Raw genomic sequence first — 7,810 nt, 5'->3', positions numbered from 1 at the left:
CAGGACTCTGCTTTGCTTGCATTTCTGCACCCTGGTGCCTGAAGCCATTCTGCGCCTCCATCCACGGCAAGCCCAGCGGCAGGTTCTGCGGCGCTTACCCGAGTGTGGCAGTGTGGGGATCCCGCTTCTGCTTACAAGTTGGGGCAGGGGCTGGTGGTGGCCAAAGCCTGCACTGCGCCCTGGTGTGCGAGCTGTCTTCAGCCCGTGTGCTCTCGTCGTTGCTTTTTCTCTAAAACCTCTTAGAACCCGGGTCTTCTCTTTACCTTTTCTTTCTCCCTCATCCCTCACCCAGCTCCTCTCCAGACTCATCTGTTTATTCCTCCCTATTATCACTGTTTTTATTCTTACCAGGATCGCCTTCAAGGCCTGTGGCTTTGCACCTGATGCGTGGCTTCCCACAGCCTCCTGCCTCCTCCCTGTTGGCCTGGCTCTGCAGCAGGCCAGCTCTTCCTTCTGTCCTTCCCCTCTCGTTCTGGAGCCATGGAGCCCTCAGTGGTGACCGTCTCTGCAGGACAAGGGGAAACCCCAGTCTATGGGCCAGTGGGTTTTGTTTATCCTACACAACATTTTAAAAAGTTGCCAGGCAGCTTTAAAAGTTGGAATGTTTTACATTAAAAACTCTGCTTCTAGTTATTCCTGAAAACTTAGAAAATCCGGCAGCACTGAGTGCATATTCCTAAAAGGTGACAGGAGGTGGGAATGGAGTGCTCCCTGCTGCTTTTCCATGGGCCGTGTTTTCTGCAGTTTGCCGCACTCCTCACTCTACAGTATGGCCCCCGGCCTGTCCCTTTTCTGTCACCTGTCTGGCCCCCATTAATGTTCATATTTGCAGCCCAGGGCTGACCGGCTTCCAGGCCAAGGACCTTTCTACACCCATATTTAGAACTCGTCTTGTCTTTTTGCCTCCTGCTACCATTTTGCCTCTTGGGAGTGCTCTCCCTTCCCTCTAAACCTGTCCAAATCCTGTCACTGCACAAGGCCAGCTCACCTCCTCCCTCCTATGTGAAATCTCCCCGCCTGCCTGCAGCAGAGTTTCCTCTCTCCCTGAATCACTAAAGCACTCAGGGTTGTCTGTGGCTTTGGGGCCACTGCTTGCCATTGTGTTTGTCAGAGCTGTGTTTAGATGGCCCATCCGCCAGGGCCAGGGCCTCACTGTGGCTGACACACAGTGCCTTTCTCAGAAAGCCCACCCTGACTTATCAGAGGCATAGGAGGAGAGAGGCATCCTGCTCCCAGCTCAGCATGCACCTGGGTGTTCTGAATGCCAGTGAGGACACAGACACACACTGTGGCTGGCACACCATGGACTGTGGCTTTTCAACAAATGTACGACCAGAAAAATGCCTAGAGGTGATCCAGGACCTCGTGCCGTGGCTCCCAAGAGGGCCTCTCACTAATGTGGGGTAGGGTGTAGCTGGTAACTTTCCCCAGCAGCTATGAAGATAGTTGTTCCCCTTTTTGTCACCAGAGCCACTGTTTAGGGACACATCTTTAATGTGGGAAGATGCCCAAACACAACTAAGCTCTGGGACATCGTGGTGGGCCGTGGGCATGTTCACTCCTTCGTAAGTGATTTGATCTATCACTAAGGTTTTTCAGTGATACTGCTCTAAGACCAGCATACAGAAGAAGAAGTTAAATAGAACTTCAATTGAATTTAGAATATTTCCATACTTCTCATTAAGAATATTAAGTACCAATCTACAGGAATCTCTCCTTGGCACTTAGGTGCTGTCTTTGCTTCCCAGGACTCTCCCTGCAGAGCCTCTGGGTCTCTGCGTTCTTCTCAGCTGGATTTTGTTTCAGCCTCACTGGCATTCAGAACACCCGGGTGCATGCTGAGCTGGGAGCAGGATGCCTCTGATAAGTCAGGGTGGGCTTTCTGAGGAGCGCATAGGTTGGTAAAAAGTGCCGATGCCTAATGACTGTTGTGATTACTCAATCACTTGAGGTTTTCCCCAGCCCTTGAGATCTGGGCTTTGTTGGCATCCGCTTTCTGGTTTGCAAGACCAAGCTCAGGGTTTGTCACCACATGCCCTTGGGTAGTGGGAGTGACCTTGAGATGCCTGGCAATTTTTTTCCTTACTCCTGTGAAGCCCCTTTGAGAGGGGAAGGGGCTTTGCTTCCCAGCTTCCTCAGCCAGAGAGTGAGTGTACTCCAGGGCAGCGCTGTGCTATAGAGCTTCTGCCACAGTGCGGGCGTTCTCATCCGTGCTGTCCAGTGCAACAGCCACTTGCCGCATGTAGCTACTGAGCACTTGAGATGTGGCCATTGCGACTGAGGAACTGAATTCTGAATTGTCTTTCATTTTAATGTATTCTAATGTGCTTAGCACATGTGCTTACCATATTGGACAGCCCAGATCTCAAGGGTTGGGGAAAATGGGTCAGTGCAATACCTAACAGAGAGCATGCACAGTCCTAAGGAGAAGATGCCTAACTGAAGATGCCCACTGCGTAGGGTGAGGCCCTACATGGCTATGCAAGTCAAAGCCTGTTTGACCAAACTTGGCTGGCATCAAAACTCTTTGAATAATGTTTACAGGGAAACTCATTGCTGCTCTGTTCTGAGGTAGGCTTTAGTTACTAATTGTTCTGTCATTTCCTTTAAAAATAGCAGACACTGGCTGGGCACAGTTGCTCATGCCTGTAATCCCAGCACTTTGGGAGGCCGAGGCAGGTGGATCATGAGATCCGAAGATCCAGACCATCCTGACCAACATGGTGAAACCCCGCCTCTAATAAAAATACAAAAATTAGCTGGGCATAGTGGCGTGTACCTGTAATCCCAGCTACTTGGGAGGCTGAGGCAGGAGAATCACTTGTATCAGGGAGTTGGAGGTTGCAGTGAGCCAAGATTGTGCCACTGCACCCAGCCTGGCAACAGAGCGAGACTCCATCTTTAAAAAAAATAGACATTAAGCTCATTTACCGGAGATTTAAGGAGCCACATTGTTATAGCTTGCGAGCGTAGTCACATACCATTTAACAGTATTTAAATCAACAATGGACTGCATATATGACAGTCATCCCATAAGATTATAATGCCCTATTTTTACAGTACCGTTTCCATGTTTAGATGCACAAATACTTCCCACTGTGTTACCGTTGCCTACATTATTCAGTATGGTAACGTGCTGTCCAGGTTTACAGCCTAGGAGCAATAGGCTGTGCCACTCAGCCTAGGTGTGTGGTAGGCCAGGCCATCTAGGTTTGTGTACGTTCAGTCTGTGATGTTTGCACAGCGATGCTCCTAGCCACGGAAAAGTCATCCTTCAGCTTTATTATCATCAAAGCATTTCAACTTCCTGTTTCCGCATCATCAGCTTCTATTAATAGCTACAGATATGAAGATTATGTTGAGGAGTACAAAATCTTTCTTTCATTGGGCAGAACTGCACAGATGAGATCTAAAACATTCATGTTGACAAATACTGCTTTTGAAGTGGATTTTCCCCTTAAGAGCCATGCAAAGGATCTAAATAGAAATTCTCCACAGAAACAGGAATAAGTCACTAGGGAGGTTGTTTCTGGAACTTTCCTGCCTGTTGAGGGCCTGCCCTTGGAGCTGATGTCAGCAAGGATAGTGCATCACATTTCTTGACTTCCTCTGTATACTAGGGTCCTCACTTTTGTGTTGTAACATACACACACACACACACACACACACACACACACACACACACACACAAGGTTGAGTACTATTAATGAATAAATGCACTTTAGTAGGAAGGAAACATTCAGAAAGTCAGCCTGGGAAGCCAAGACAAACACACGCACACCTTTCTCTCTAGCTCCTTCCTGCAGATGCTCCTCAGCCATCCCTGCGGCTGGGAGGAGTTGGGCTGCAGTGACTCCTGATGAAATGCAAAATTGCAGGACTCTCTTAAATGCTCTTTTATTTTGACATTTTAAAATGCTGTTCTGAGAAGTATAGAGAAGACTTAGGTAACAAAAGAGATGAGAAATAGCCAAGATCTCCTTTGAAGGTCAGATTCCAAATTAGTGAGGCCTTTCACCAAATCCAGCTGGCCCTTCTTCTCTGTTTTCTGGACTGGATGTCTTTGGTTGCAGGACTATTGAACTAGACCCACATGGGCTGCAACAATGAAAGGGGTTGACTCACTCACCCACAAGCAGGCTTCAGAGGTGGTTTGATGCAGGGATGTGGCGATTTTACCTAGAACCCTGTTTTCTTATTCTCTCCAGCTCTGCCCACCGTGGAGTCAGCCTCATCCTAAACTCAGCCTCTCTTCAGGGTTGTATGTTGGCCACTGGCAATTTCCGGTGCCACACACTTCCTCGGTTCAGAGGATGTGAAGGGGACATTCTTGTTGAAAGAGCGCCTTTTCCCAGAGCCCCCTTAGTTCTCAGTTGGACCACGTGTCTTCTCTTAAATCAGTAACTGGGGCTAAGACAATGCTGATGCCCCAAATCCCATGGTTGAAATCAGGTTTTCCATAGACCCAGAGCTGTGAAGGAAGATGTAGACCTCCAAATAGAGATTGGGGTAATCACCCAGCAAAGGGTAGCTGTTAGATAGGAAACTGGAATCTCCCAGCTCTTTCTGTTATCTGCCAATCTCCCATTATATGCTTATAGATGTAGTTTTCTGCTAGAAAATAGAAAATTCTCATTTTTTGCAATATGACTTTTACTCCTTTGTGACTCTTAATTCTCCTTTGTTCCCCTTCCTCCCTCTTGTCCTTCCTTCCCCTCTTCTTTTCCTTCCTTCCTTCATTCCCCTTCTCCCTCTGTCCTCATTCCTTCTTCCTTTTTCTTATCTTCTCCCCTCTCCCTCTCTTTACCCCTTCTTCCTGTTTCCCCTTTCCTCTCTTTCCTTCCCTCCTCTCCCCCAGCTTCTCTTTCTCCCTGCTTATCCATCAGCCCCTCTTGATTGATGATCTAGTTGTTTTTCAACTTAACCTAACTGGTGGGATACAGTTAGATTTCTAACTAAATTAAATGCCTTCGTATCCTCCTGCTGCCCTCCAGGAAGAAGAAATGCCAGAGGTAGAAATTGACATTGATGATCTTCTTGATGCAGACAGTGATGAAGAGAGAGCTTCAAAGTTACAGGTAAGCAGTTTTCAAAATTGAGAGCCTTCTGATCATGGACACTTGAGAGTCTGGAGCTTGGCATGAACTGATTCTGCCCTGTGGCAGCATTGGCACCAGGACTTGGGCCATGGCTGTCTGCAGAGAGGAAAGCAATGGGCAGCTAAGTGTTCAGCCTCTTAAACTGCCTCTCTGATGATAAACCAGCTCTTGACTATAGTCAGTTCTCAAAGCGCCTTATGGGCATCACTTTCTCCAGCCTCATTTTCTTGGGAGAAACAGCTGATTCTGCTTCCAAAGATCCCCTTGCCAGGGAAGGGAAGTGATGCCCCACAGTTGTGTGAGAGGAAGAGAGACTGAGCTAGCACTGGACCATCCAAGCCCAGGGCTCTTGTCTCGCAGTTGTGGACTGTATCATTCATGAAATTAATTTTTATATATGGTTGCTTATGGCATACTTCTATTTAGTAGACTATCTTCTCATAGACAGTGCTCACCTCGTAGCATTCCAGTACAGCGATGGATATTGAGATGTCTGATATTTCCTTATTTGAGAGCAATAAAGTGCAATACTCATTTCCCTTCCCACGGGAGGTCAAATGTATCATTTTTAAATCTGCATTTGGGAGTTTCTAAAACCAATTAACTTTAACTTGCCATTGTTCTTAATGTCCACTGATAATTACTGCTAATGGCTGTTGGTGACCACAAATGGCAAATGGCCACTATGGCAATCAAAGGGCACATTTTAATGTATTAATGTGCTTAATGTATTAGACATTAAGTAGCGTCCCTTGAGTGGTAAACAGTCTCACTTATGACAATTATTTCTTCTTGGTAGATTTGGCTGGGAGACAATAGCATCCTAGCTATAAAATTTTAAAAAGACAACGCAGGTATCAGTTCTGTGGAAAATGTAATGACATAACAAAGTTTTCTTAAAATCGAGAACTTGAAAGGCTCTTTTTAAGCTGTCATCACCCCTTGCCCCCCAGTTCCCAGGTAAGGACCCAGGCTGTTTATGGCTGCAATGCACTTAAACCCCTTGCTTCCTGAGTGCAGTGTGGGTGCCACCATCTTGCACAGGCTGGCTCAACTTTAATATCCACCAAGTTGGCAGCCAAAGGAAAGTTGTGTGCATGTGCATGTGCATGTGCATACAGAAGAGGTACAAAGTCATTGACCAGAAGAGTGGGTTTGAAAGCATCTGGATCCTGCTGAGTTATATCCAATTAATTAGAGGAAAACTAGAGAGTAGCATCTGGTTCCTGTGGAGAACCAAATCTCCACAGATTTGGTTTTGAGCTACTAAGTTGGGATTTTGAGCTACTAAGTTAGGTTTTTAGTTACTTAGTTGGATTTGAGCTCCTAAGTTAGTCCACATCTCTCTGAAGTCTACAACCTCATGGATGCTTGGGCATCCCTGTACTTCCTCAGCAAGGCATTCAAAACCTGGTCAAGGGGCCAGGTGCAGTAGCTCACTCCTGCAATCCCAGTACTTTGGGATGCCAAGGCGGGTGGATCAGCTGAGGTCAGGAGTTTGAGACCAGCCTGGCTAACATGGCAAAAACCCATCTCTACTAAAAATACAAAAATTAGCTGGGTGTGGTAGTGCACACCTGTAGTGCTAGCTATTCGGGAGGCTGAGGCAGGAGAATCACTTGAACCCAGGAGGGAGAGGTTGCAATGAGCTGAGATAGCATCACTGCACTCCGGCCTGGGCGACAGAGTGAGACTCTGTCTCAAAAAAAACAAAAAACTGGTCAAAGATTACATTTTGTTTTTAATGTTATGACAGTATAAAAAATAAATCTTTCCTGTTCAAAAGTTTTTCATGTAGTATGTGTGTATGCAGGTGAGGAATATATTAAAGTTAAATGTTTTATATCTTCAGACAACCAACTGGTGTTGAAATGAAGTATGTTTCTAGACAGTATGAAAACTTGATTTACCATTATAAAATAACACTATGAATATAAAATGATTTTTAATTTTACTTTTAAAATAATATTGAATTTTAAAATAATAAAACTGACTTTCTGTGTGTTTAATTCTAGGAAGCTCTTGTAGACTGCTACAAACCAACAGAGGTAAACAAATTACTCTTCCTAAATGCCCTGTTTGAACTGGTTTTTATTAAATCAATTTGTCTATTTTTAAAGCAAACCACAATAAGTGGGTTTGACTGTGTGTGTAGCAATTAGCAATTATTATCCATGAATGCATATGTTTGAGTAGTTCTAACTTCATTATTTCTAAGCCTAAATGTGTCTCGTTCATAGATACTTAAAATTAATGGAGCAGAGTGTGTTGCTTGTGCTGGATAAAAGCCAAACTTCAAAGGAAATTATGAGAGGGTTTGGAATCATTTTAGTAAAAGTTTTAGGTTTATAACTGGTTTATACATTCTATCAGTTTATTGGTATATATTTTCTAAAAGCTTAAAGTCAATTCTGTCTTTCCAAAGAATTACCTTTATTGGGAAAAAATGTTATGCTTTATTTAGATATTTATCAAGCATATGTCTAAATATTAGCATACAAATGGATATCAGTGTGATTAGACTAAATAAAGCATTTAATGTAGACTGTCATGACTGACAGCAGAGAGTAGAAATTAAGGTTTTAATTAGTTACGAAAATATTCGCGAGAGAAGTATTTTGTCCCTGTGATAAATTGGAGAAATTATAAGATCCATCAGATGTTTTGCAGTCTATTTGTAACATCAAAGCAATGGTGGTAAGACTGCCGAT

The 7,810-nt window shown here is 44.7% G+C and overlaps 1 long non-coding RNA gene across 1 annotated transcript in view; it reads left to right on the top strand.

Moving 5' to 3' along the window:
* LOC108311707 overlaps positions 1-7,170 on the top strand; it is a 9,199-nt gene extending 2,029 nt beyond the window's left edge. The window contains exons 2-3 of the long non-coding RNA XR_001828336.2: positions 4,995-5,078; positions 7,115-7,170. This is a non-coding gene — a long non-coding RNA (uncharacterized LOC108311707). The remainder of the gene's footprint in view (positions 1-4,994; positions 5,079-7,114) is intronic.
* The last annotated feature ends 640 nt before the right edge of the window (positions 7,171-7,810 follow it).

This window comes from Cebus imitator, unplaced genomic scaffold (genome assembly GCF_001604975.1).
Source record: "Cebus imitator isolate Cc_AM_T3 unplaced genomic scaffold, Cebus_imitator-1.0 Scaffold6, whole genome shotgun sequence".
In the NCBI taxonomy this organism is placed as follows: domain Eukaryota; kingdom Metazoa; phylum Chordata; class Mammalia; order Primates; family Cebidae; genus Cebus; species Cebus imitator.
The sequence above is the reverse complement of the archived record's forward strand: the minus strand, read 5'-3'. Positions and strand labels throughout refer to the sequence as shown.